Below are 25852 nucleotides of genomic sequence, written 5' to 3'. Positions count from 1 at the left end.
CGGAGCAGGCGGGAGGATGCTGGCAGGGCGAGTAGACACAGCCTGAACATCAGCGCCCTAAGCGGGAGAGCCAAGCGGGGCAGTGTCTTAGGAACACCTGGCGATACATGAGCGTGCTAATTGACATATTGGGGTTTTGTGAACGAGTTTGTTTAAAAACGTTGTTTGTTGCTTTGAAAAGATAAAAGATTTGTGAAGGAGCACAGGAGGTGTCACTAAGGGACTGTCTGGCTGGGATGCTGCTTCAGCTCATCCCCTCTCTTTCCTCCCTCTTCGGGGCCCACCTACTCGCCCCCCCCCACCCCCCACCACCGTGTAGGCTGCGGTCTCTGGAGAGAAGCTTGTGCCTCCATTCTCTAAGGAAGCTGCGCAGGGGTTGAGGGCAGCTGGAGCACAGCAGGCCCTCAGTTAAAGGCGGGTTGTTGTTTGAATCATAATAAAATTGGAGCCAGCTCAGGGAGAGCTTCCATATGTGCCACCTCCCTCCCTTTCCTTTCGAACTGGGATCAATGGTTGTTGCTCTCGGACACTTCCTCATGGCAGGAAAGCACCAGGGACACTCCCAGAAGAGAAAATGGCAGACGCAAAGGTCCGGGGATGGGCTCAAAAGGGTGGCACAGACAGTCACCTGGTGTGACAGAGGAGAGAGCCAGGGGAGGGGGGACCTGCCAGGCCTGCCAGGAATGTGGAGCTCCTGGCGCCCGCGGGCTCTGCTGGCACCCGCGGGCTCTGCTGGCACCCGCATGCCTCACCAGCCCTCTAGCCTCCACCTCCGTGGGGGCTTCCTGCCCGGAAGCCCTCCTGCTTTTCCTAGGAAGAGAGGCTGCTCAGGCAAGTCACGCTACCTCTGAGCCTTGGTTTGTTTGTCTGTGCAATGGAAAGGCTGACAGAGGGCCAGGGAAGCTGAGGGCAGGGGCTGGAGAAGTCTGAGTGGCCTTCATTCCTTCTCCTTCTCTCCTGGTTTACCTGTTGTGCGGAGCACCTTCTACCTCTCTCCCATGGCCCAATGTGTTCTCCACAAGGTCCAAAGAGGGCAGTCTTGTCTTTTCAACCAAGGTAGGAGCTGTCCACACCAGGTCACCAGCTGGCCTCTGGCTCAGAGTAGGTCACAGCCTGTTTGTGGGATGTGGACGTTTTGCACCAAACAGGCTCTTTCCTCTTCATTTACGAGGCACAGAGGAGAGGAAGGGAATGATGCCCAGCAATGGTAAGATGGGTGTGTTCATGGACGTCATTCATTCATTCATTCAATCAGTCAGCCTGTTCACCTAACACCTAACCAGATATGACCCAGGTATAAATCCCGGCTCTATCGCCTACCAGCTGTGCAGCTGCAGGGACCAACAACCCGTGTCACAGCTTCCTCCTCTGCAGGATGACACCCATCTCACAGGAAGGTGTGCACACATGAGGGCTGGGGATGAGAGGGGCCTGGCTCCAAGGCATCCCCAGGTGAGGCACGGAGAAGACAAGGTTGGAACCTAAGCAGCGATGGAGGCGTCATGCCCTGGACTCGTCCCAGCATCGGGGAGGTTGTCATGCTCACAAAGATGCAGGATTTGCCACGGCATTTGTGGGGCCCTTCTTAAAAGCTGTGAAACATTTAAAGATGGCAACAGCAGAGCGCTAAGCCAAGCGTGGAGCTATTCTGAGCACTGGGTATGTGTGACTACACAGGTCACACACCCATGACAGCTAAGGGCCCAGGCACGCCTGCTTCAGAGCCAGGCCAGAGTCCATGTCTTTCTGACCTCTGGGCAAGAGGGCTTCCCCTGTATCAAGCTCTCTCCGGGCAAGAGGGCTTCCCCTGTATCAAGCTCTCTCCTCACAGGACTGGGGAACCAGCCATTTAAGGAGGGGGTGGAGTGGGGCAAAGATGTGTGGGGACCCTGAGGATTCCATTCCCTGGCTTCCATGGGCAGCTGGACAGTGGGGCCACAGGCCATGGACACATCTCACCCTTCTTGGTGGTGGCAGGTAATATGAGGCCCTGGCCGGGTAGGCTGGGAAGGAGTGCTGCAGGGTGGCCCTGCCACTGCCCTCTTGCACAGGTATGCACACACACGCACATGCACACATGCACACGCACACACACATGCACACACACATGCACACACGTATGCACACACACGCACATGAACACACACGCACATGCACACACACTCATGCACACACACTTGTTGAGGTGCTTGCACAATGGGGATATATTTTTTCTTAACTTTACTCTGGTCTCTGTGTTTAACTCCAGGTTATAGAAGTATATTAGTTGGATGTTTCCACATCTCAGCCTTAGAAACTGCCTTCTAAGTTTCATTCACAAGAAACTTCATGCCTACACTTTTGTTCTTTTTTTTTCTGAGACAGGGTCTTGCTCTGTCATCCAGGCTGGAGCACAGTGGTGCAATCGTAGCTCACTGTAGCTTTGAACTCCTAGGCTCAAGCGATCCTCCTGCCTCAGCCTTCTGAGTGGCTGGGATTACAGGCATGTGCCACCACACCCAGCTAATTTTTGAATTCTTTGTAGAGATGGGGCCTAGATACGTTGCTAGGCTGGTGCATATACTTCTATACTTGCATTCAGTTACTCTTCTAGAGACTTTTTTTTTTTTTTGAGATGCGGGTCTCACTCTATTGCCCAGGCTGGAGCGCAGTGGTGCGATCTCAGCTTACTGCAACCTCTGCCTTCCAGGTTCAAGTGATTCTCCCGCCTTAGCCTCCCAAGTAGCTGGGACCACAGATGCACACTGCCCCAATCAGCTAATTTTTGTATTTTTAATAGAGATGGGGTTTTGCCATGTTACCCAGGCTGGTCTAGAACTCTTGAGCTCAAGCAATCCACCCACCTCGGCCTCCCAAAGTGCAGGGATTACAGGCATGAGCCACCATGCCCAGCCCCAAGAAATACTTACGGAGCAGCTACTACAAGGCTGATCCTAGACTGGGCTCCATGGCTGGCATGGCTGGTACATACCCCACCATGTGCTCCTTAAGGAGAGAGATGGGATCATGTTCCCAGCTCCAGGACTAGGAACCAGCAAAGCATGTGGCACATAGTAGGCACACACTCAGTAGTTGGTTACTGCATGAATGACAATGAAGACAATTCAATCAATACCAGCAATTTGTGAATAAACAAAGTCTTTACCTGTTCTGTCCTCCTGATTGTATTGTCATTTTAAAGAGCATTATTTTGTTATTTTGTTTAAGCTTCATGACAACTTGTGAACTAGGTACTATTAGAATGCTCACTTATAGAAGAGGACTCAGGGAGGTTAAGTAGGCGCCCAGGCTCACACAGTTGGCTCACAGCACACCTGGAATTGCCGCTGCCTCCATCCTTTGGCCATTGAAATAAAAATCACCAGGGAAGCAGATGCACAGTTTGAGCATTCATGATGTGTCTGATGCTGCTTTGGACTGTCTACAGACCATTGGTGTACTTATTAACCCTCTGTTGAGATAGTGCATACACATGGAAAAACACACACATCTTTTTTTTTTTTTTTTTAATAGAAATAGGGTCTTGCCATGTTGCCCAGGCTGGTCTCAAACTCCTGAGCTCAAGCAATCCATCCGCTTTGGCCTTCCAAAGTGTTAGAATTACAGGTGTGAACCACCGTGCCCCGCAGGCACATGCATCTTGACTGCACAGCTGGAAAAGTCATCACAAACTGAGCACACTGTAACCAGCACTCAGAGCAAGACACAGAACACAGCCAGCCCCCAGACACGTCCTCTGTGCCCTGCTTCCTGGCTCTGGCACCCCTCCCTCCAAGGGTAACCACTATCCTGACTGCTACCCCCATATACACCTTCTACCACTTTATCCACATGGAAACAAATATGGCTTTTTATCCTCTGGCTTCTTTTCCTCAACATCATTTGTGACAGTCATCCATGTTGTTGTGTGTAGTTGTCGATTATTCACTGTCATTGCTGTCATTCCACTGTGTGAATATATCACAATTTATGTATCCATTTAACGGCTGATGAGCATTTCAGTAGTTTCCAGTTTGGGGCAATTATCAACAGTGCTGCTATCAACAGAAACACGATGTTAGGTGTGTATCTAGGAGCAGAATTGCTGGGTAATCAACGCCTTTCAAAAAGATTTTGAAAGTTGTACCACTTTGCATCTCCACCAACAGTGGCTGGGAGTTCCAGTTGCTCCACTTCCTTGTCAACACTTGATATTGTCAGATTTTCCCATTTCCGATGCTCTTGGAGGCTCTGCTGTGCACTTCACTTCTAAATTCCTTTAGCAACGGGTGAGATGGATCTTATGATTTCTAGTTTACAGGTGAGGACACCAAGGTTCTGAGAAATGAAGTAATTCCTCCAAAGCCACTTAAACCCTGGCAAGGGCACAGGGCTGGGACGTTAACAGGATTGGCCTCAGCCCATCACATCTGTCTGTTAAAGCTGCCTCCCCAAATCTTGTCTTGATGGGGTTTCCCAGCAGTCCTGCCCTAGGGATTGTGGCCCTTCTACACGTGGGGAGAGACGGATCAGTGCCCCTGGCAAGGGCCAGGCCTGAGAGGGAGGCCCAGCCTCCAGGAAGCTCCGGGTTGGGTCTTCGTCCTGCCCCGCTCTCCAGGCTGGAGAAGGGACCCGCAGAGGGCGGGGCGTTGGGGGAGTTGGGGACGGGGGGGGGGGGGGGGGGAGGGGGTGGCCCGGGACCAGGCAGGAGGTCTTCAGAGGGTGGAGGGGAAAACAGGAGAGTTTTCTCCTGCAGCGGAGGAGGGGCTGCAGCACCTGGATGGGGCCCATCTCGCCGCGCCACGGGCAGGGGCGGAGGGGGCGCTTGCCAAGGGGCTGGGCTGCCGGGGGACGGGGCCTCGTGGCTAGCCGGACCCCTCTGCGAGAGAGGGGCGAGAGGAGCGGGGAGAGAAGGTGGGGGCGGGCGGGAGCCACCTCCTGCGGCTGCGGAGAGGGATGGGGTGGATTGGGGGCCAGCGCTTTAGGGGAGACAGGGCAGACGCTCCGTGCGGAGGGGCCAGGGCCGGGGGCGTAGCGAGAGGAGGGCGGGGGCGGGGCTGGAGTAGAGCCGGGGGCGGGGCCGTGGCGAGACGGGGGCGGGAGCCGCGGAGAGCGCGGGGGCGGGGCAGGGGCGCGGCGGGGGCGGGGTGGGCGGTGGCGGAGGCCAATGGGCGCGCGCGGCGCAGACCCCGCCCCCCGAATCCCCGTCCCGCGGCGGCGGGTGCTGCATAGTCATGAGGCGCAGGGGCCGGCGCTGCGTCAGCGGAAGGGGCGCGGAGCGGCTGTTTCCGACCCGATAAAGCGGCGTTGTCTCCGCGCGCCGGCCGCAGCCTCGCAGCGCTCTCTCCGCGCCCGCATCGCTGACTGATTGACCGCCCGGCCGGCCGGCCGAGGGAGCAGCCCCCGCCAGGACCCGCCGCCGCCTTCCGACCCCGGTGCGCCCGGGGCTCCGCGCCCCCATCGCCCCGGCCCGGCCGCCCCGCCGCCCCCGCGGCCCCGGCCGGAGGAGACAGGTGAGTGGCCTGCCGCCCGCAGCCGCCCGCCCCGCCGCCCCCTGCACCTCGCACCTGGGCGCCGGGCACCTGCCGCCTCCCCACCCCCACCTCCCGCACGGCCTCGGCCTCCAGGTCGGTTGCGCGCCGCAGCCCCAGCCCCGCACCTTCTTCTCCGGGGGAGGGGACCTGCCCCCACCCGGCTTACGCTGGCTCCTCAGGGCCCCTCAATTCCTTCCCGCCTCCTCTTTCCGGATTGCACCTGCCCTGGTCCCCAGCCCTGCAGCCTCCCTGATCCCCCCCACCCCGGAGCGCGCGCCTTCATTTGGACTCGGCCCCCTTTCGCACCCATCAGTCCTCCCCGCCCCCAGTTCCTCGGGTTTCTCTACCCAGAGAGGAGCCTGGCGCCTCTAACTCCTGGTCCTGACCCTGTCCTGTCCTTCTGACCCCTGCTTGCTATCTCTAACTTATGAGAATTCAACCAGCGATCCACCACTCGCGAAGTGGCCCCCTCTCCCCTCTGTCTGGACCGGTTCTTCCAACCGAACACACTTCCTTTTTCCCCTTCTCCTTCCCCTTCTTCCCCTTCCCCTCTTCCCCTCCTTTCCCTCTGCCCAGTGCACACACGACCCTGGCAGCACTGCTAGCCAGTGTCCCCCACCTCGGACCCCCAGCCTGCACCGCGAGACTGTGGCTCTGCCCTGGTCTCTTCGGCACTGCGCTCCCTTGTGTCCCTTTGAAGATACCTTGATTTCCTGAGGCCGACCTTGTCCCTGGAGGAAAGAGGCCAGGGCATCAGTTCATCTGGGCCCAGATTCCCTGCTCTGTAGAAGTCCTCGCACCTTCTGCGTCTCAGCACCCGCTGCCCCTTTCCCCTTTGAGCTTAACCCGTTCCTCCCCCAGGTATCCTGCTCTGGATTGGAGCACATCCAGCAGAGGCTTTTCCAGCGGAGGCGGATCCACACGGGGCCCAGCCTCCTGGTTAGCTATTCAGAATGATTCTAGAAGGCGGGGGCTAGGGAGGGCTGGGAAGGGCCGCTTGACCTCCTAAGGAGCCTGAGGTGTTTGTGTCTCTCCAGTGCGGGTCACTGATGGAGTGTGGCTTCATGTTCACAGACCTAGCCACTGACCCCCATCTGATACCTCAGCTGACTCCAGCAAAACAGGGCTTGTCGTTTTTATTACTGTTTTGGTGGCTGTCTTTTCCAGTCTAGGACCCGGAGCGAGAGGGTATACCAGATGAGTGATTGAAGTAATTGTGGAGTCAGATGATTCTTGTGGGCTGGCAGATTCTGAATCGAAGCCCATTTCTGCTGGGGAAAAGCCACTGCATCTGCCCGGCATTACTGAGAGCTCCCTGCGCTTCCATTCCCCAGACGGTCTCATCCTTCCTGTGTCGTTGGCAGACAGGTAGAATGTGGTAGGAATCTTATCCTTCTGCTATTTTGTGCTGGCTTTAGGAAAAAGTAAGAAAACAAAAAGCTGGAGTATTGGTTAAGGGAGTCTTAACACATGGGGATCAGAGCAGGTAACACTCACTGTCCTTAAAAGAAATGTATAATGTCCTCACTTTTCTGCTAGGTTTGAATTATTGTTAAAAGAACGGGCAGAGATTATTTAAATGCTTGGGAGAGGTTTTGCAGAAGCCACTTGAGGATGAGAAGAGGCAGCCGTGCAGGTTCTGGGTGGAGGAGACTCAGGCGCAGTAAAGAACTCATGTGCTTCTAGAGAGAGGCTGGGGAACTAGGTCGTCTTACACATCAAGGATTTCACACCCATTCAGGCTAATTGTTTTTGTGGCAGTGGCTGTAAAGGAAAGAAGCAAATCGTTTGAAATGTGTTTGAAATACACACTGGGTATTTAAAGGTGTGTTTTTGTGGCCCACGTGTTCACAGGGCGGGGAGGGGGGAGGCAGCCCAGGGCCACCTCCGGGGCTCATGGGGGGAGTGGCCTGCGGCCCTGCCGAGATGCGTGCCGCAGCTTTGGCCCTTGTGGCATCGTGAAAGCAGATTAGAGATTGGACTGGGTGAGCTCCAAGGTGTCTTGCAGCTTGTAACACCCTCTAACTTTGCTTATTGGAGGGGGGTGGGGGAGGGGCGGAGCAAGCCTGTAAACTGGATTCTGCCTCCTTTCCGTGAGCCCTGAGATCCCGCCCCAGCCCGCCCCGCAGATCTGCAGGGAAGGAGAGGGCTGCGGCAGCGGCAGCTCCCCCGTTTCCCGATGGAGGAAAGGAGCCGAGGAAGGTATTTCAGCCAATCTTGAGGTTGCTTGGTGGTGAATGGACTGTATCTGTGTTGTCAGGAGAGAGGTGGGGAGGACAGAGGAGTGCAGCGCAGGGGTTCGGGCTGTGTTTGTCGTTCTGACCGTGGTGCATCCCAGTGCCCTCTCCCGCTCTTCCCGAGGGCCCCGACGCCCAGTGGCTGGCTGGGGTGGTTTGTGACCAACAGCCTTGTGGCCTGGCACCGAGTGAGGGTGACTGACAAGCACTGTAGGTGGCAGACAACCCCAAATTGCCAGTGCCTTTCTTGGGAACACCCCTGGCAGAGTCGTATCTGTAATTTGTGGAGCCAGAATGTGCTGGAAGCCACGTTCCTGCTAATGATGGGTGAGGACTACTCCTCGCTGGCCTCCTAGGTTCCCCAGGTTTTCATCACTGCGTGATTATGCTGACGAAGGCGCACTTAGTGAAACACCATCAGAAGGGTTGTCTCCACCTGAGCCAGGAAACAGACCTGACCAGAGAGAGCAAACCTCCCAGCTGAAGAGCAGCCTTGTAGAAAGGAAGGGGTGAGAGAGGACCCCAAAAGCAGGCATCTGCAGTGGGTTTTCATGCAGAGGACCTGAGCGGCTGCACCTCCCCCACCGGCTCCTAGACAAGGTCCCCTTGTTTAGATTAGCTTAATTACCCCACCAAAATCAATGAACAAGGATCTTTTTAAATGTGAAACTTTCAAAATGTGCTTCTAGTGGCCTTTTCCCCCCGAGTATCAAATGCTAAGCCTTTGTGAAATCAGGCACTTTCAGAGGACTGGGAGACCTCTTTAATGTTGGTGGAAATGAATCTTCTCTACCCTGAATCAGGAGGGGGCCTGCTGAAAGGGAAGCTTGACAGGTCATATCATCATTTTTAACCCCTTGCCATTTGGGTGGAGGTGACAGGAGAAACAGCTAGTGGAGGCCTCATAGTGTTTACGAAGTGGCCTCCTTGGCAAGTGACTTTTGGAGGAGGCGTTTTAAGAAGATTAAAAACGTCCACAGACTTAGAGGGCAGCCGCATAACCCACTTAGTGTTTCATATCCCTGATAGAGTGGCCCTTTGAGAGCCGTGGATGGGTCACCATCGTTCCCGCCTCAGAAGACGTGGGTGTTAGTGCCCCAGGAAGACGGGACACTTGGTAGGGGTCATTTGTTGAGTACGACTAGTTAGATTGCGGGAAACAGCACAAAACCCTGACAGTGGAGAGAAGGGCTCTGAGTTCTCTGTGGCTCAGCTGCTGTGTAGCTTGGGGACTTCAGGTGAGAGGGAGAGGGAGTTCTCTCTGTCTCTCCCCTTGTTTTTTTTGTTTGTTTGTTTTTTGAGACAGTCTTACTCTGTCACCCAGGCTGGAGTGCAGTGGTGCGATCTTGGTTCACTGCAGCCTCCACCTCCCAGGTTCAAGCGATTCTTTTGCCTCAGCCTCCCGAATAGCTGGGACTACAGGTGCACATCACCATGCCCAGATAATTTTTGTATTTTTAGTAGAAATGGGGTTTCACCATGTTGGCCAGGCTGGTCTTGAACTCCTGACCTCAAGTGATCTGCCCGCCTGGGCCTCCCAAAGTGCTGGGATTATAGTCTCTCTCCTTTGCATGTGCGCACGTGTGTGTGTGTGTGTGTTTGTGTGCGTGTGTGTGTGTATTTATGAGTCAGGGGGTCTCACTGTGTTGTCCAAGCAGGTCTTGAACCCCTAGGCTCAAGCGATCCTCCTGCCCCAGCTTCCCAAGTAGCTGCTGGGATTATAGGTTCATACTACCATACCTGGTGAGAGTTCTCTTAAGTTAGAGGGGCTGGGCTGTAGCTGCATTATTTTGAGGGTCATCCCAAGGCCCACCTTCCTGTCTAGTGAGGGCTCCAGAACACAAGTTCACTCTCAGAGTCTGTCGGGAGCCCCCGGGGGCAGGGGTGGGTGGGAAGGGGGGAAATAGTGCTGGGCATTTTGTCCCCAGTGCAGGAATAAGGGTGCCAGCCAGTCCAGAGTGGGATCCTGAGGCAGCTGAAGGGATTTGCATAACCTTTCAAGTCATTGAGCTTGGCCATCTCACCCTCCCACCTTTACTGGGCCCAGGCCCCAGTGAGGGAGGTGTTGTTCAGACCTGGGTCTCGGTACTTTCATCCTCCTAAACCTGGTGAAGGATTTTGCTGGCAGTGAGAGGAAACTGCATTCCTGAACTCTGGCCCAGAAGTGCTTAATTTGCTGCATTGAAAAGTCCCTTCCAACCTGGGATTCTGTTTTGCTACTTGCTCTGAGTTTTTGTAGTTTGCCCCAAGGTTTCTCCTGGGGTTCTGCCTTGAAATCCTGGAACCATCTGAATTGACTGGCAACCAAATTTTTCCTATTTCAAAGAAAGGAAAATCTTGAGTGAAAAATGCATAGCAAACCCTTAGAATAGATAATAAAGAGGGATCAACACAGTGCTTACCTGGTCAGGTGTGGTGGTCATTGTACTTTTATATATGACCCTTATTGCACAATTTTAGGAAATCACTCAGGTTGGGCACAGAGACTCGTTCCTGCAGTCCCAGCACTCTTGGAGGCTGAGGCAGGAGGATCGCTTGAGTCCAGGAGTTCCAGGCCAGCCTGAGCAACACGGCAAAACCTTACCTGTACAAAAAAAGAAAAAACAAAAATTAGCCAGGCACAATGGCACGTGCCTATAGTCCCAGCACTTTAGGCGGCTGAGGCAGGCAGATTGCCTGAGCCCAGGAGTTTGAGACCAGCCTGGACAACATGGCGAAACCCTGTCTCTATAAATACAAAAAAGTTAGCCGGATGCAGTGTCTCACATCAGTGGTCCCGGCTACTCGAGAGGCTGAGGCGGGGGGATTGCTGGAGCTCAGGAGGTCCAGGCTGCAGTGAGGGGAGGTCACACCCACACTACACTCCAGCTGGGGCAACAGAGTGAGACCCTGTCTCAAAAAAAAAAAAAAAAACGACATCATAAGGCCAGAAAACAATAAGTTCCTTATCACCAACAATTTAGTCATCATTTTAGGAAATACATTTATTCAAGAGCATGGTTTTTGGTTTGGTATATATGGGAAGGGAATTTTTTTAAGTTTTTTGAGGGGAGGAGTTTGACATCTCCACGCTGGAGATGAAATCGCGTATTAAGAGCATGTTAGACACGAGGCAAGGGGGACTGCCTGAGTGTCGTAGAGGCAGCCCTTTTGCTGTCCGTGATGGATGAGTTAGGAATGTTTTAGAGTTACATTGCTGTCAAGCAGAGGCCTGAAAACATTTTTGCTCATGTGTTCTGTAAAATAACTTTAACGCCTGGCGTGGTGGCTCGTGCCTGTAATCCTAGCTCTTTGGGAGGCCAAGGCGAGTGGATCACCTGACATCAGGAGTTCGAGACCAGCCTGGCCAACATGGCAAAACCATCTCTACTAAAAATACAGAAATCAGCCAGATGTGGTGGTGCACGCCTATAATCCCAGCTACTTAGGAGGCTAAAGCACAAGAATGGCTTGAACCCAGGGGCAGGGGTGGGGTAGGGGGGAGAGGGGGCAAGGTGGGGAGGAGGGAGGGGGGCAGGCCAGGGGTGGGTGGTGGTGGCGGTGGTGAGTGGCATGGAGGTTGCAGTGAGCCAAGATTGCACCACTTCACTCCAGCTTAAGCGAAAGAGCAAGCCTCCATCTCCGTCTAAAAAAAAAAAAACTTTGAAAAACTATAGACACATTTTTAAGTTGACGTTTAAATTTTTGGTCCTAATTTGAAACAACTGCAAAAGATGCAATTTCTAGTATAATGTTGGCATTTACAAGTAACCATTATATTGCTTTTTAAAAAGTATCCAATGTTAAATATCCTAATGATACCTACCATCAGTCACTCTTTAAAAAAATGAACAAATTGTTCTTAACAGTCATGACAAGGCAGTTTTTTTCTTTGTGAACTTGTATGTTTGCTCCGTTTGAAAGTCTTTTTATCCCTCATTCTTTTTTTTCTTTTTTGAGACAGTGTTTCCCTCTGTTGCCCAGGCTGGAGTGCAGTGGTGGGATCAGGGCTCGCTACAACCTTGACCACCTAGGTCCATGCAATTCTCTCTCTTCAGCCTCCTGAGTAGCTGGGACCACGGGTGTATGCTATCATGCCAGGCTAGTTTTTATTTTTATTTTTTGCAGAGATGGGGTCTCACTGAGTTGCCCAGGATGATTTTTTTTTTTTTTTTTTTTTTTGAGACAGGGTCTCACTCTGTCCCCCAGGCTGGAGTCCAGTGGTGCGATCATGGCTCACTGCAGCCTCGACCTCCCGGGCTCAAGTGATCCTCCCATCTCTGCCCTCCAGGTAGCTGGGATTATGCCCAGCTAATTTTTCTTTGTATTTTTGGCAGAGACGGAGTTTCACCATGTTGCCCAGGCCGGTCATGAACTCCTGGCCTCAGGCAACCCTCCCTCTTGCCTCAGGCTCCCAGAGTGCTGGGAGTACAGGCGTTGAGCCACCACACCCGGCCTATGGACTGTTCTCCATACTTCTCTGTGACAAAAGTATATATTGCAATTTAAAACATTTCTGTGATCATTAGGCTATGTTAACATCCGGAAGAATGTTTTATGTCATTGTAATTATCAGTACAGAATTGATCACAGAATCATAAATGTCATTGATCTTGATAAACAATTACTAAATGCACAAAATAAAAATATACTGGAAGGAGGTCTCAAAGAACTGGGGGGCAGGGCCCGTTTAAGGTGCCTTAAAGGGATCATTGAACTGTCCCTGGTACTGGGTACATCTCTGTTGCTGGAACGTTCCCTGGGAAGAGTGCCTTCCTCTTGTCTAGGCAGGGCAGGTAGGGAGGAGGTGGGGGCTCCCTGGGCACCGGGACTTGCTCCACAGCAGCTTCTCAGGCAGTTCAGTTTTAGGCAGGCATTTGTGGGGACCTTGTGGCTCTCTGAGTTCCCCACACCGGTGGCCCTCTCAGGATGCTCCTGTGTTTGCACAGGGCGCTTGCTGTGCTGTGCTACCGCACTTAGTCCACAGGTAAGGCCCGTGCCACTTCGTCGAATCACGGTGCCCGTGCTGCTCCGTATTAAGCTTTACTATTTAATTGCCTGTTTTCTAAATGCGCTATGTTAAAGGGCAGAAGATGAACCATTTCACGAGTAAGCATGCTGCAGCATTTTTATTTGGTTGGGCTAAAATGTAAGACGGTGGAATTGTGCCTTGTGTTAAATTTTAATTTGACAGAAAGGTGTGTTAGAAGCAGAGAAGACTAACATGGCCAGACTTTAGATTTGCTCGAGGTTTTTGCCTGGCAGGAATCTGGTCACCCTGCTTTGCCCTTCTTCCTGCACAGGGCATCGCTGTGCCTGTTCCGGAGCGGGGCAGCTGGTCTCAGGCCATCAGGTTTCCGTTAGGATCAGGGCCATGGGGTGAGGAGTTGGGAAGGTGGGCCTCACCCCGAGAACCAGATGAGGCTAGTGCGGGGCGATGATACTTGGCATCCCTGAAAATTTGCTCAAATCTGGAGATGCTCAAAAAGTAGAAAGATTTACATTTTTAGCCTTTAGACCTAATGATATTTGGCATGAAAATCAGTTTAGTAACCAAAAAACCACCACTTCCCCTCCCACTCAGAAACAGCACGCTGAGGACTGACAGCAATAGAACTTTGCGTTGTGTGATGGTTTTTTATGTCATAAGAGGGGATTTGATGGAGCTGGGGTCTCTGGCGTCTCCCAGCTTTGTTGGAGGAAAGCAGGCCACTCGCCTAACTCTGTGGAATCGGTAATGTGGGTCCGCCTGAAGTTTTAACCTGTCTTCTGTCCTCAGGGCTGGCCATTAGGAGTCCACTAAGAATGCGTCACTTCCAATTCGGCCGTGCAGCTATTTGGGGAGGCAATGATGTCCTCAGATCATGGGGCCAGTGCCTTCGCTCCAGGGATGGGTGAGGAGAGGAGCAGTTCCAAGGTCATGTTCTAGGAATCCTGCGGTTTAAACGGTGAAGAACGGGACCAGGAAGACAGGCCAGCCCCTAATCACCCCATAGAACTGGATTAAATCACCCTGGAAAGGGGATCCTCCATTGGTCCCTTCTCCAAAGCAACAAATCCTTACATTTTTGTGATATTTTGGGTATTGATACTGAAATCAAGGTTTCGGTCTCTTAAAAGCCTTTGAGAAATGTTTTGGCTGCTGAAGAACAGGTATAGCAGAGTCCAGTTGGTTCTAGAAATTCCTGCCCTAACCTGGGGCTTTACTTCAGTATGCAGATCCGCTCCCAGCCAGGAGTACTAGAATAACTGCTAGTGGTTTTTTTCGTGTTGCTTACGTAAAACGGCATTAAAAGCTTGGAGTGTGGAAGTCCTCCCCCATCAGGATGTGCGCACCACCACCCTCTGCTGGATGGAGCCAGATCCCGGGGCTGCGGCCACGGCTGCTCTGCTGTCGTTAACTGTGCCCATTTGAAAGGCAGCTCTGATTTGGTGGCGAGAACGACGCTTACAGCTCAGGTGGTCTTGTTATGGACTTGAAGCCTGGAGCTGGTGTCCCTAGTGTGACAGGTATCTCCCTAGGTAAGCTGAAGGGAATATCAGGGCTGTTGAAAACATGTCTAGCCCACTACTGAACTACTGAGGTGTCGAGAGTGTTTTTAATTCTTAAAGGCATGGGGCTCCCCGTCCGCTTTCTCTTTCAGTAGAAACATCATGAAGCCTGGCGTCCTCGTTGTGGGTGGGGTGCAGGGAGAGTTTATAGTCCGGGCTGGGCCCTCCTGGGCTCTGTGACCTTCCAGAAGCCACTCAGTGCTCGGAGCTTCTGCTTTCATGTGGTAACCAGGGTGTGTGAGGGGTTTCTGTCTCCAGCACTCAGTAGGCGCCTGAGAAGGGGTCACAACAGCACTCACGCTGCTAGACAGTGCGGCATCTGCATCCATGCTGGGCGCCCAGCTGGGACCTCTGGAGAAGCGCCTGGTGAGGGCGCTGATGAGGGAGAGGAGCCACTGGATACGGCCGGCCTAGTGCAGTTGTGGGCCACTGGGTTGCACTGCTCATCAGCTCCCGCCACCCCCTACTGAAAAGTGCCGTTTGTCTTCTGCCTGGAGAAATGCGGCAGTGCCCTCCATGCCTTGGATTCGACTTTGAGGCACCTTTGCTGTCACTCCCTATGCCAGGTAGCTGCTGCTGGAGGGGGCTCTGTGGCCAGCCCTGCCGTTGGCCCATGCAGCATGCTGGTTCCCACACCGCTCCTCCCTGGCCATGAGCTTGGAAGGAAGGACTCCTGGCTGCCACAGGTATGGGCAGCTGTGCCCAGCTGTCACTGCCCTCTGGGTTGGCTCCCTGGCTCCTGCGGAGGTCAGGGAGGAGGTGCTGCCGCTCCCATTTGTTTCCTTGTTTCTTTTGGGCTGGCCACTTGGCTTGCCGGGTTCAGCCTTTGGTGCCCAATTTTGCCCTCTTGTTGGGCACTGTCACTAGGCTCAGACTGTGAGCTAGTAGGCTGAGACTGTGAGCTAGTAGCTGCTGTGGTATGTTCCATTCTGGAGATGGTCCCCAGGTGGCTGCTCAGTGCCAGGCTCAAGGCAGGTGCCTGAGAAGCCAGCCATCTGGGCAGGGTGATGGGGCAGGCCTGGGAACCCCGAGGAGGGCATCTAACCCATGGCTGGGTGCGGAAAACATCTGAGCAGTTGGTCCTTGAAAGAAACAATGTTGTTCTTAAAAACTTCTTACTATGGTTGTTTTGAGACATGCCTAAAAGTAGTGAAAATAGTGTCACCATGTGATGACACTGAATCCCCGGATTCATCACCCATTAGCAATTCTGTTGACTCTCGCTAGTCTTTGAACTGGGATGAAGGGAAGAGCTTTGCAGAAAGAGCCTGGGGAGTGTGGACATGAGGACAGGGGGGATGGTGGGCCAGTCGGGCTTGCTGCAGGGGCTGTGCCCACGGCAGGTGGGCCTCCCGGGCAGTGCTGTGGCCTGCCTTCCACAGCTGGAGTGAGAAGCTGGGTGAACAGTCACATGGAGAAGATACTTTTTTTTTTTTTTTTTTTTTTGCAATTTTGGGTGTCATGTCCTTGTCTTTAATACTATGGCTGTGTGTGAGAAAAATCTTGGTAACTTTTCCTGAAATGAAATGAGGTAATGTTTAAAGCTAATCAAATTTAAAATAAAATTGGAACAGTTTTTTTCAACAAGTGAACTAGCCAGTGGCAGTTTTGCTAATTCAAGAATCTACGCAAAAAGAAGAAAGCATTTTGCCATTTCCTAGATCTCTGCAAATGGGAAGTCTACAAGTGCAGCCTGTGTGTGGCATGGCCACTGGCCGGGCTATCAGTCCCGGGTTGGTTCCTGACAGTTCGTGCCATCTCTGCAGCAGCGAGGCTGTGTGCCGATAACGGCCCTGTGGCTGGTGCTAGTTTGTGGTTGTAAAGTTCATATAGGTTTTTGATTAAGTTTTCTGGGTCTGTGGGAGAGCCTGGAAGCCCCGTAAATGCAGGCTGTGGTTTCTGCCTGGTGATGATAGGGTTCTGGGAAATAGGTTTTAAACATTTCCATGTGGATTTTCTCCTGATCCCCTCAGAGCCTTGTCCATCTGGGGATTTATTTTTGCCCACACAGTGCTGCCTCGGCTTAGCAGGCCTTAGGCGTGGACCCCAGGCCTGCCTCCCCCGCCAGCATCCACTTGCTGCATTGCCAGGCAGAGTGCCCGGCGCCCACCGGGTGCCCGCCTCTTCTTGGTGAAGCCCTGTTGCATTTGGCTTTAATAACTCAGAGGGGAAGGTGGCCAGGGAGCTGCCTGTGCTTTCTGAAGCACCAAGTGAATGGTGTAGAGAAGAATCCAGAGGAAGCAGTTTCTGACCCTCCTCCCAAGGCCCTCACTGGTGTTTCTGGTTCACTGTGGCAAACCTGGGGGGGACTCAGTAACTTAGGGTGGTCAGGCTGCTTCAAACACATACCAAAGACCAGGTGGCTTTGCAACAACAAACGTTTCTTTCTCAGGTTCTGGAGGCTGGAAGGCCAAGAGTGAGGCACAGGCAGATTGGTGTCTCCTGAGGACCCGTTCCCTGCTTCAAACGTCGCCCCTTCTTGCTCTGTCTTCATATGATAAAGGGCGTGAGGGTCTTTCCTTCCACCTTTTTTTCTTTTTTTTTTTTGCAATGGAGTCTCCCTCTGTCGCCCAGGCTGGAGTACAGTGGCATGATCTCGGCTTACTGCAACCTCTGCTTCGCGGGTACAAGCGATTCTCCTCGCTCAGCCTCCTGAGTAGCTGGGACCACAGGTGTGCGCCACCACACCTAGCTAATTTTTGTATTTTTAATGGGGATGGGGTTTCACCGTGTTGGCCAGGCTGGTCTTGAATTCCTAACCTCAGCTTATCCACCCACCCCGGCCTCCCAAAGTGCTAGGATTACTGGCGTGAGCCACCACGCCTGGACTTCTTTTTTTAATTTTAATTTTAATTTTTTTTTTAAAGAAATGAGGTCTTGCTCTGTCACTCAGGCTGGAGTGCAGCAGCACAATCATAGCTCACTACAGCTTGAATTCCTGGGCTGAAGCCATCTTCCTGCCTCAGCCTCCTGAGTAGCTGGGACTACAGGCGTGTTCCACCATGCCCAGCTAATTTATTACTATTTTTTGAGACAGGGTCTCACTCTGTTGCCCAGGCTGAAATGCAGTGGTACCATCTCAACTCACTGCAACCTCTGCCTCCTGGATTGAAGCGATTCTCGTGCCTCAGCCTCCTGAGTAGCTGGGATTACAGGTATGCACCACCGTGTCCGGCTAATTTTTGTATTTTTAGCACGGACCAGGTTTCACTGTGTTGGCCAGGCTGGTCTCAAACTCCTGGCCTCATGTGATCCGCCCACCTCAGCCTGTAAGTGTTGGATTACAGGCGTCAGCCACCGTGCCCTGCTAATTTTAAATATTTTTATATAGAGAGGGTCTCACTCTGTTGCCCAGGCTGAAGCCTGTCTTCTAGGGGCCAGGCTTGGATGGTGGTCTTGTTGGGCTGACCCCGGGCTGTGGACACCTTGTCCCTTTGTGCCAGAGGGGCAAGGGCTCCGGCACCAGAGCCAGGGAGCCTCTCACCTTACGAGATGAACTCCGCACCATCCTGGGCTGTGCAGGGTGTGGGGCTGCTGGCTGCTGGGGCTCTCAAGGCCTTTGGCCTTGAGAAGTTGTTTTTTCTCATCACATTCACTCAGCCAGGGTAATCTGCCCAGGTGCTTCAAGCCTCTGGCGACCTTTCAGACTGATGTTGGGTTCTGAGTGGTCAATCGAGGGGCCTCAGTCGGTGCTGCCGTGGGGCAGTTCAGGGAGATGGAGCTGCTTGTGGAGCCGTTTACCCTATTTTCTGTGTGCCCCTGGGTGCTATGTTGTGGAAGTGGGTGCTCCAGACCAGCTTCTTTGCATCTTAGATGCCTTCACGTGATTGCGGAAGGGATCTCCTTATACCCGTCCCCTGCTGAGTGCGGTAGTTCCTGATAACACTTAAACTTTCAGTGTTAATAGCCCTGTGATGCGCTGTTATTTCCACTGTAAAAAGAGAGAGATCTTCATGGGGGAACTGACCCTAACTTGAAGGTGGCGGCCTTGGGAATTCCGCCTGGTGCCCCTGGGCAATTCCTGCCAGGACAGGGAGGTCCTGCAGAGATTGGATCCTGGTGCCTCCCTCACGGCCTGGGGCAGATCTCTGAATTCTGTGAGCCCCAGGGCCCCACCCGTAAAGCGGGCATGGTCCCAGCTTCCCTCCTGCTTTCCCGTCACAGGGGCTGCCTTCCCTGGCTCACGTGCCTCTAGCCTGTGGCAGCTCCTCTCTGACCACGCAGCGATGCTTCCTCCTGTCCTGTGTGTGTTCTCACTTCCCTCTCTGGAATGTCCACACCCCTCTGCCAACCCAAGACAGACAGGCCTGCCTGCGGCGCCCTCCTGAAGCCCAGTGGGAGGACTGTCCCCGGGGAACCTGGGGGACCTGCTGTCCCCACTCTGTCGGGTGTGAATGCTCCATTACCTGCCAGTTCCTGACTCACTTTCCTCACCTTCGAGCTGAGGCTGCCACCTGGGAGTGCCCTGGGAGCCTCCAGAGGGTTAGGTGAGGCCTGAGTTTGGCATTGGCCCCTCGTGGGGCCCTGCAGGTGGTGACTTAGGAGCTGATTCCCTCCCAGGGTGCCTCCCTCCCATGGGTCCCGCACCAACTGGGCCTGGGGCTCAGCACCGCCGCTCCCCTGCTGTGTGCTGCCCTCTGTCTTCACACGTGTGTTTCTCCTGCCATGCTGGCTGGTGGCCCCCATTGAGCACACATGGGTTCCCTGGGACGTGGGTTGCCACGTTGAGCTCACAGCCATTCCTGCCACGGGAGTGCTGGTGCCGTTCCACTGCTCACAGGGAACTGGCTGTGAGGGGACCGCTCTGGGGAGGCCTCATGGGGCTCCACAGTCCCAGCCTTGGACCAGCAGGGACCGTGTGTCCCAGTGAGCCTCAGGCCAGCCTTGTCCCCACTGGCCGTCTGCCTGCAGTGCTGCCTTGGAATCAGGTTGGTGAGGGGGGGGCTTGGGTCAGGGCTGCCTCTGCGACCTCCTACTCTGCTTCCAGGCAGGGGCTGGCCCCGGTGCACGTTCCCTCTGCACGCACCGGTCCCTCCCGGTGTGGTTGGTTTATTCACAGCAGGCGTTGACGGAGACCCGCTTCTGTCCACCCACCCTGACCAGTCGCCGCGGTGTTCTCAGGTGGCACATGTCCCCAGGAGCTCAGGCAGGGTCCCTCGGTTGGCCCTGAGGGAGTGCTGTGCTAACAGTATGCAGAGATCCTGCTCTGCGGCGACCCTGGTCCATGGACTCGGGTCCTCCTGGTCTGCGGCGTGGCATGCCCAAGCATCTTCTTTTTGCTCCCAGCTGGCCTGAATCCCCAAACCAGATGTCTCAACCCTTTTTCAAACCATTCTTTCTCACTTTTTCTTCTGTAGATCTTTACCGCGGATGATTTTTTTTTACATTTACTTTTTTTTCTTGAGATAGAGTCTTGCTGTGTTGCCCAGGCTGGAGTGCAGTGGCACTATCTCGGCACACTGCAACCTCCACCTCCCAGGTTCAAGTGATTCTTGTGCCTCAGCCTCCCGAGTAGCTGGGAGTACAGGTGTGCACCATCACGCCCAGCTGATTTTTGTACTTTTAGTAGAGACGAGGTTTCACCATGTTGGCCAGGTTGGTTTCAAACTCCCAACCTCAGGCAATCCGCCTGCCTCGGCCTCCCAAAGTGTTAGGATTACAGGCATGAGCCACTGCTCCCAGCCTGTTTCCATTTTTTGATTGCAGGGAAGTTTTATACACAGAAAATGGATATCCGAGCATGCCTTCCCCCTTGTCCCAGCACTCTAAGCTAAGCTCAAAGGCTGCCATGCCGCATTGTCTTCAGTGGAACTTTGTGGATTCCATCCTACGCTTTGTACAGTGCCATGCCTTTTCTTTTCTTTTTTTTTTTTTTTTGAGACGTAGTCTCATTCTGTTGCCCAGGCTGGAGTGCAGTGGCGTGATCTTGGTTCACTGCAATCTCCACCTACTGGGTTCAAGTGATTCTCTTGCTTCAGCCTCCCAAGTAGCTGGGATTACAGGCACCTGCTACCACTCCCGGCTAATTTTTTGTATTTTTAGTAGAGATGGGGTTTCACCATGTTGGCCAGGCTGGTCTCGAACCCCTGACCTCATGATCCACCTGCCTTAGCCTCCCAAAGTGCTGGGATTACAGGTGTGAGCCACTGCGCCCGGCCACATTTTCTTTGTCACTTTGTGGGCTTGAGGAAGCAGGTGGCTGTAGTCAGAACAGTGAATTGCTGGCGTGCATTACGTAGGCCCACACATCCAGCCTCATGGGGGGTGGGGGGGGAGGATGGTGCTGTCCTCGAGTCACCATGCATGTGGGTGTCCAATCCCCATTTCTGATGACTGACCTGTAATCTGGGCCCTAGGGGGTATGTAGGCCCCTTGCCTGAGTGTCCCAGAGTCAGGCATCTGTACACTCATCTGTCCTGCGGTTTAGAACCAGCTTCAAGGCTGATGGTTCTAGTCTTGATTTGTTAACAAGCTGATCGAGAACTTCGTAGAGTCAGCCCTTCATCATCGTTGATAGGGTGTGGTTTTTGTCGCTGACACCTTCAGTGACCCGTGAAGACTGTGTATGCCTGTGTGTGTTGTGGAGCGATGTTAGTTGCTGTGTCAGTCAGGTCCTCGTGTTGCCCGGCGGCAGGTGGCACCTGCAAGAACAGAGAGAGAGAGGAGGCAGTGGAAGGACTGGATCGAGGGTCGGGCAGGGCTGAGGGACACCAGCAAGGAGGGGTGAAGCCTCATGCTGTTGCTTGCACTCCAGGCCCAAGGGGCACACGGAGGGAGCTGTTACTGGAACCCCCCAAGAGAGCAGGGGTAGAGGAGCGGGCCGCAGCCTTCCGAGGAGGGACCCGAGGAGCCTGCGTGCTTGGCCAGCCTCCCGCCCTGGGCACGTGCGGGGCTCTGTGCTCCACAGCCTCCTCGTGTGGTTCCCTGTTGGGTGGGAGCTGTGGCCATAAGTTGACGGTAACTTGGAGCCTTGGGGAGAGAGCAGAAGGAGGGATCTGTGTCGGCCCGCATAGCTGAGGAACCTGAGCCCAGAGCCGGCCCAGTGTGCCGCGTGGCCTGAGCCCAGAGCTGGATTGGCGGGCCCAGGATGCTGTGTGGCCTGGTTGGGGGTGTATGCGGGTCTCCTGAGTGTGAGCCGCTTTCTCCTGTGAGAACCTGCCCCAGGTCGTGCATGAACACCCACTTGTCTGCTGTGCACAGCTTCGAGGCAGCTCCAGGGCGGTGAGCGGCAGGGAGTAGGGTGCATGAGGTCTGGTTTCTCTGTGCTGTGATACCCAAGTTAGCGCATGGCCTCCCAGCACCAGGCATGCAGGAGCAGCAGCTGTGAGGGCTGATGCGGTGGCCAGACCCCAGAATCTGAGGGTTGAGCGGTGGTGTCCCAGCCGCTTCTTTAAACCTAACATGCAGATGAGATGAACGTTTTATCTGGAGGACGGCCTGTGCTTTGGTTATGAAACGTGAAACCAGTATTTTGCTGTTTTTTCCTAGCTCAGTCTTTCCTTGGCTGGGTCTGTCCTGGGTTACTTTTCAAAATGCGTGAGTTAACACCCTATACAGAGGGTGCACGACAAACTCACACTGCCCTGGCGAACCACGCCAGTAACATTGACGCAGGGACTCCACTGCAGACACCACTGCTCGCCTGATCTATTTTATTTGACAGATGCCAGTAGTTTTACCTGCAGTCGTTCATACTTTTGTCCATTCCTCTCGGGTCAGTTCTAGAAAATGTGGTTTGACTGTTACTTTCTGACATCACCAAGTATGTGTTCGATGAGCTTCAGAAAATCTCAGCTCTGTAATGATCTGCACTGTTACTTATAGCTTTTCCTAAACTTAGAATCTATTTTCCTTTGTTTCTATTTGCCCGCCACCCTTTATTTTTGGTATGAACCTAAATTGCCCAACTAAATTCTGAAGTAAACTACAAAAGGGAGGACTCACTTTAAAGAAATTTATGAGACGATAATAACCACATCACAACAAAAATTCCTTTGGCCAGTTAGATGAACATGTGTGTGTCCCCCAGCCCTCTTTCTCCAGACTGAGCTGGTTCTGGATCTTTTCTGGGTCATGGATTCCTTTGGAGATCTGGTGAAAGCTGTAAACTTGTTCTCACAAAAATGCAAATAGATGCAATTCTGTATACAATTTAGGGGGTGTTTTGCCAGTGCGGTGGCTCATGCCTGTAATCCCAGCACTTTGGGAGGTTGAGGCAGGTGGATCACCCCCAGTATTTTGGGAGGCCAAGGTGGGCGGATCACCTGAGGTCAGGAGTTTGAGACCAGCCTGGCCAACATGGTGAAACCTCGTCTCTATTAAGAATACAAAAATTAGCCGGGCATGGTGGCAGGCGCCTGTAATCCCAGCTACTCGGAAGGCTGAGGCAGGAGAATCACTTGAGCACAGGAGGCGGAGGTTACAGTGAGCTGAGATCGCACCACTGCATTCCAGCCTGGGTGACAGAGCGAGACCCTGTCTCAAACAAAACAAAACAATTTAGGGGTTGTTTATGTGTGTCCAGGGAAGATCCTCCCCAGACCCCCCACATCCCTGCAGTCTCTGGACCCCAGGGTAGGACCACACGCAGCGTGGGCTGCCTGGTCTGTCTCTGGACCCAAGGACAACGTGCTTGGCCTGGTCGTTCATGGGAGCTGTGTTTGGCAGCCCTGGAGGAGGGCGGCCTGGTTTCATCCCCAGTGGAGATAAATCCCGAGGGTGGCTGTCCTCACGCCTGGGTTGTTGTGTTTCATGTCACTGTCGTGACCAAAACTGGCCGAATCTGCAGAGTGACTGGAACGCTGCCATGGTGGTGGCATGAACACCTCCTATTTACTTTGTGGGGAAACATCAGGTAGTTAAAATTAGCAGTGAGCACCACGGAAAGTCAAGGTTGTCCAGAAGAATTGTGCAATGTCACATTGAGAAATGTGGCAGAGATAAGACTTGGCAGCGTTGGAGTGGCGGGTGGAATTCTCAACCCTGAGCCCAGCCTGAGTGGGAGGGCTGGGCTTGGAGCCGCGGCACTTGGGCCTTTGTGCCAGTGCCGAGGAGTCCTGGAGAGGAGCCTGGGGTCAGACACCTGCACGTGTGGTGAGCTCACAGCCAGATGTGCACCACGCACTTAAAAATAATAGATTCCTTTATACACAGTGCAGTGTTAGATGACTGTAGAAGATGTAGATCATGTATAATATATAATATATATACGTGTATATATTATATATGGACATGTATAATTATACATAGGATGTATAATGATTGTACTGTCTAGTATAATGTAACATAATATGTTTTTTGCTTTTTACTTCTTTAAAGTTCTTTATAGGGCAATGTCTGGGTGTCGGAGTTCTCTGCTAGCTCATTTTCCCTGCTGAGGTGAGGGACTGCAGCTTTGTAGGGGACTGAGATCTGGGATCTGAAGCTGTAGGGCCAGGGGCACCTCGCTCCAGTGTCCGGGGCCTCCAGGGCAGAGTTGGCGCTTGGTGGGCTCCTAGTGCTGAGGACTTGGAGGGTGGTGAGGCCTTGCCTTACCTGGAGTGCTCCCTGGGCTGGGCCGGAAGACCCTGGGCCATGGACTTTCTCTAGCCTTCACTCCTGGCCTCCATGAGGCCCCCTCTGCAGAGGCCACAGCCGCAGGGGCCCCCTGAAGGTCCTTCTGGCCCCTGGCCTCTTAGCTTCTCTTACTACAGGAAGCTGACCTTTTCCAGCATGGCGTCCACCGGAGTAGGAAGCCGGCTTCTCAGCAGGCCAGCCGGCTCTTCTCCGCCCAAGGAAAACCCAGTCATACCCATTTGTAAAAATCGCCTCTCTGCACTCTTCAAATAAAACTGATAATTCTCAGCAATCTGTTTCCCATCTGGAGCTCTGAAAGATTAGAATTCTTGTTTGAATGCTGAGCCATGGTTGAGATAACATCTTTGTGACTCTTAGACTTCATTCCAGATGACTGTCTGTCATAGATGGAAGGGGTGAGTGAGTGAAGGGGAACTAAGGTTTGGAACTTAGGTTTTTGATCAGTGTAGGATTTAATGTCTTTCACTAAAAAGGACAAAAGTACAACCCCTATTGGCTCCGAGTCTCCCAAGCAGCAGCCCTGTTTCTCACTCCTTCTCGAAAGTGCAGTGTGCACTCCCGCTCCGTCCCCACCTCTGCCCCTCCTGCTCTCGCCCTGGCGTCTGTGCCCACTGCTTCTTGGCACCGCCTTCTCCGCTCATCCTCTTCCCCAGGCCCTGACTCCATCACGCACCTGGCTGGTTTCATGGCTGGCTGAGGCCCTGCTTATTCCTCTGGGACCAGATCTCTGCCTCTGCCTCCCTCTTGGGAGCTGGGATCCTTTCCTGGACCTCTTTTCCCACCCACGCCGAAGGATTAGCACCTCGATGTTACTGACTCATCTCTGACTGTAGTCCAGACAGCTCCCCAAGTTCTCCTGCTGTGCCAGCTGCCTGGCCATCTGCATTTGGATGGGGAGTCCCACAGAAAATGTGGGTGCACGGGTACTTGTGCCTCTTACCCTCGTCTTCCTGTCATCTTTCCCAACCAAGCAGTGGCTCTGCATGAAATAGCCAGGGCCAGCACCCCCCGTGACTGCCTCAAGAGCAAGGGTCCCATCCAGTCCCTGTTGTGTGTCCAGCACAGACCTCAGGCAGTGTGACCCCGCTCACTGCAGCTCGCTGGGCCCTGGCAGCCTCAGTCCTGCAGGGCAGGACAGTGCCATAGTCAGTACACAGGTCCCTGGCTGTGTGAAGTAGGCCTGTAGGAGATATTCCTGTGTGTAGACTAGCTGGGCTCCAGAAGATCTAACTTGGTGGGGCAAGAGAAGGGTGCTTCTCATGAGCAGTCCAACTAGGCGTGATCCCCATCAGACACGGTCAGGGCGTTTGCCTGGAGCCTTGTCCCGTGGTGGGTCACTGTGTCGTATGTGAAAATGTGGCATACCGGTGCACTTGCAATTTGCATTTCTCTTACTGGACGTGAGCTTGAACATCTCTAAGTGCCATTTGCACCTCCTTTTCTGTGAACTTTCTATTTCTAGTGTTTGTTGGTTTCGCACTGGGCGGCCAGCCTTCTCCTGCAGGTTTTGAATGAGCTGCACGAGGCCAGCCCTCGAGGCTCTGAAGGGCAGCGTGAATATGAATTCCCAGCCTGTCTTAAAAAATTTAAGACATACTCAAGCCTGTCGCCCAGGCTGGATTGCAGTGCAGTGGCAGGATCATGGTTCATTGCAGCCTAAAACTGCTGGACTCAAGCGATCCTCCCGCCTCAGCCTCCCAAAGTGCTGGGATTACAGGTGTGAGCCACCGCCAAAAACGAGGCTGTTGACATGACATAGGCTTGAAGGGGCAGGGAGGGTGGGAGAAACGTGGGGGTCAGTGCAAAGCCGTCTAGTCCCCCTCGGTGGCTGGGCAAGAGGGTACGAGATGGAGCTGCTCCTTCCCTGAGCCCCGTCTTCCTCCAGGTGCCCCTGGCCCAGGCCCTCCTGTGTGCTACCCTGTGGACTGTGCCCTGGGAGGTCTGAGAGCCGTCTCCTCACTGCCCTCCCCGAGGCCTGTCTGCAGATGCTGGAGA

General features: G+C 53.6%; 1 protein-coding gene across 3 annotated transcripts in view; it reads left to right on the top strand.

Moving 5' to 3' along the window:
- Nucleotides 1–5229: 5229 nt before the first annotated feature.
- The window catches only part of SLC45A4 (solute carrier family 45 member 4), a 97932-nt gene continuing 77309 nt past the window's right edge, over nt 5230–25852 (top strand). The window contains exon 1 of one of the 3 annotated variants that reach the window (XM_063643589.1): nt 5230–5492. The gene's annotated coding sequence lies outside the window, so the exon portion shown is untranslated. Of the gene's footprint in view, nt 5493–5961; nt 6453–25852 lie in introns of those variants that run through there. The other 2 variants (XM_055287409.2, XM_063643588.1) reach the window with 2 other exon arrangements.

Source organism: Symphalangus syndactylus, chromosome 7, assembly GCF_028878055.3.
Source record: "Symphalangus syndactylus isolate Jambi chromosome 7, NHGRI_mSymSyn1-v2.1_pri, whole genome shotgun sequence".
In the NCBI taxonomy this organism is placed as follows: Eukaryota; Metazoa; Chordata; class Mammalia; order Primates; family Hylobatidae; genus Symphalangus; species Symphalangus syndactylus.
The sequence above is the reverse complement of the archived record's forward strand: the minus strand, read 5'-3'. Positions and strand labels throughout refer to the sequence as shown.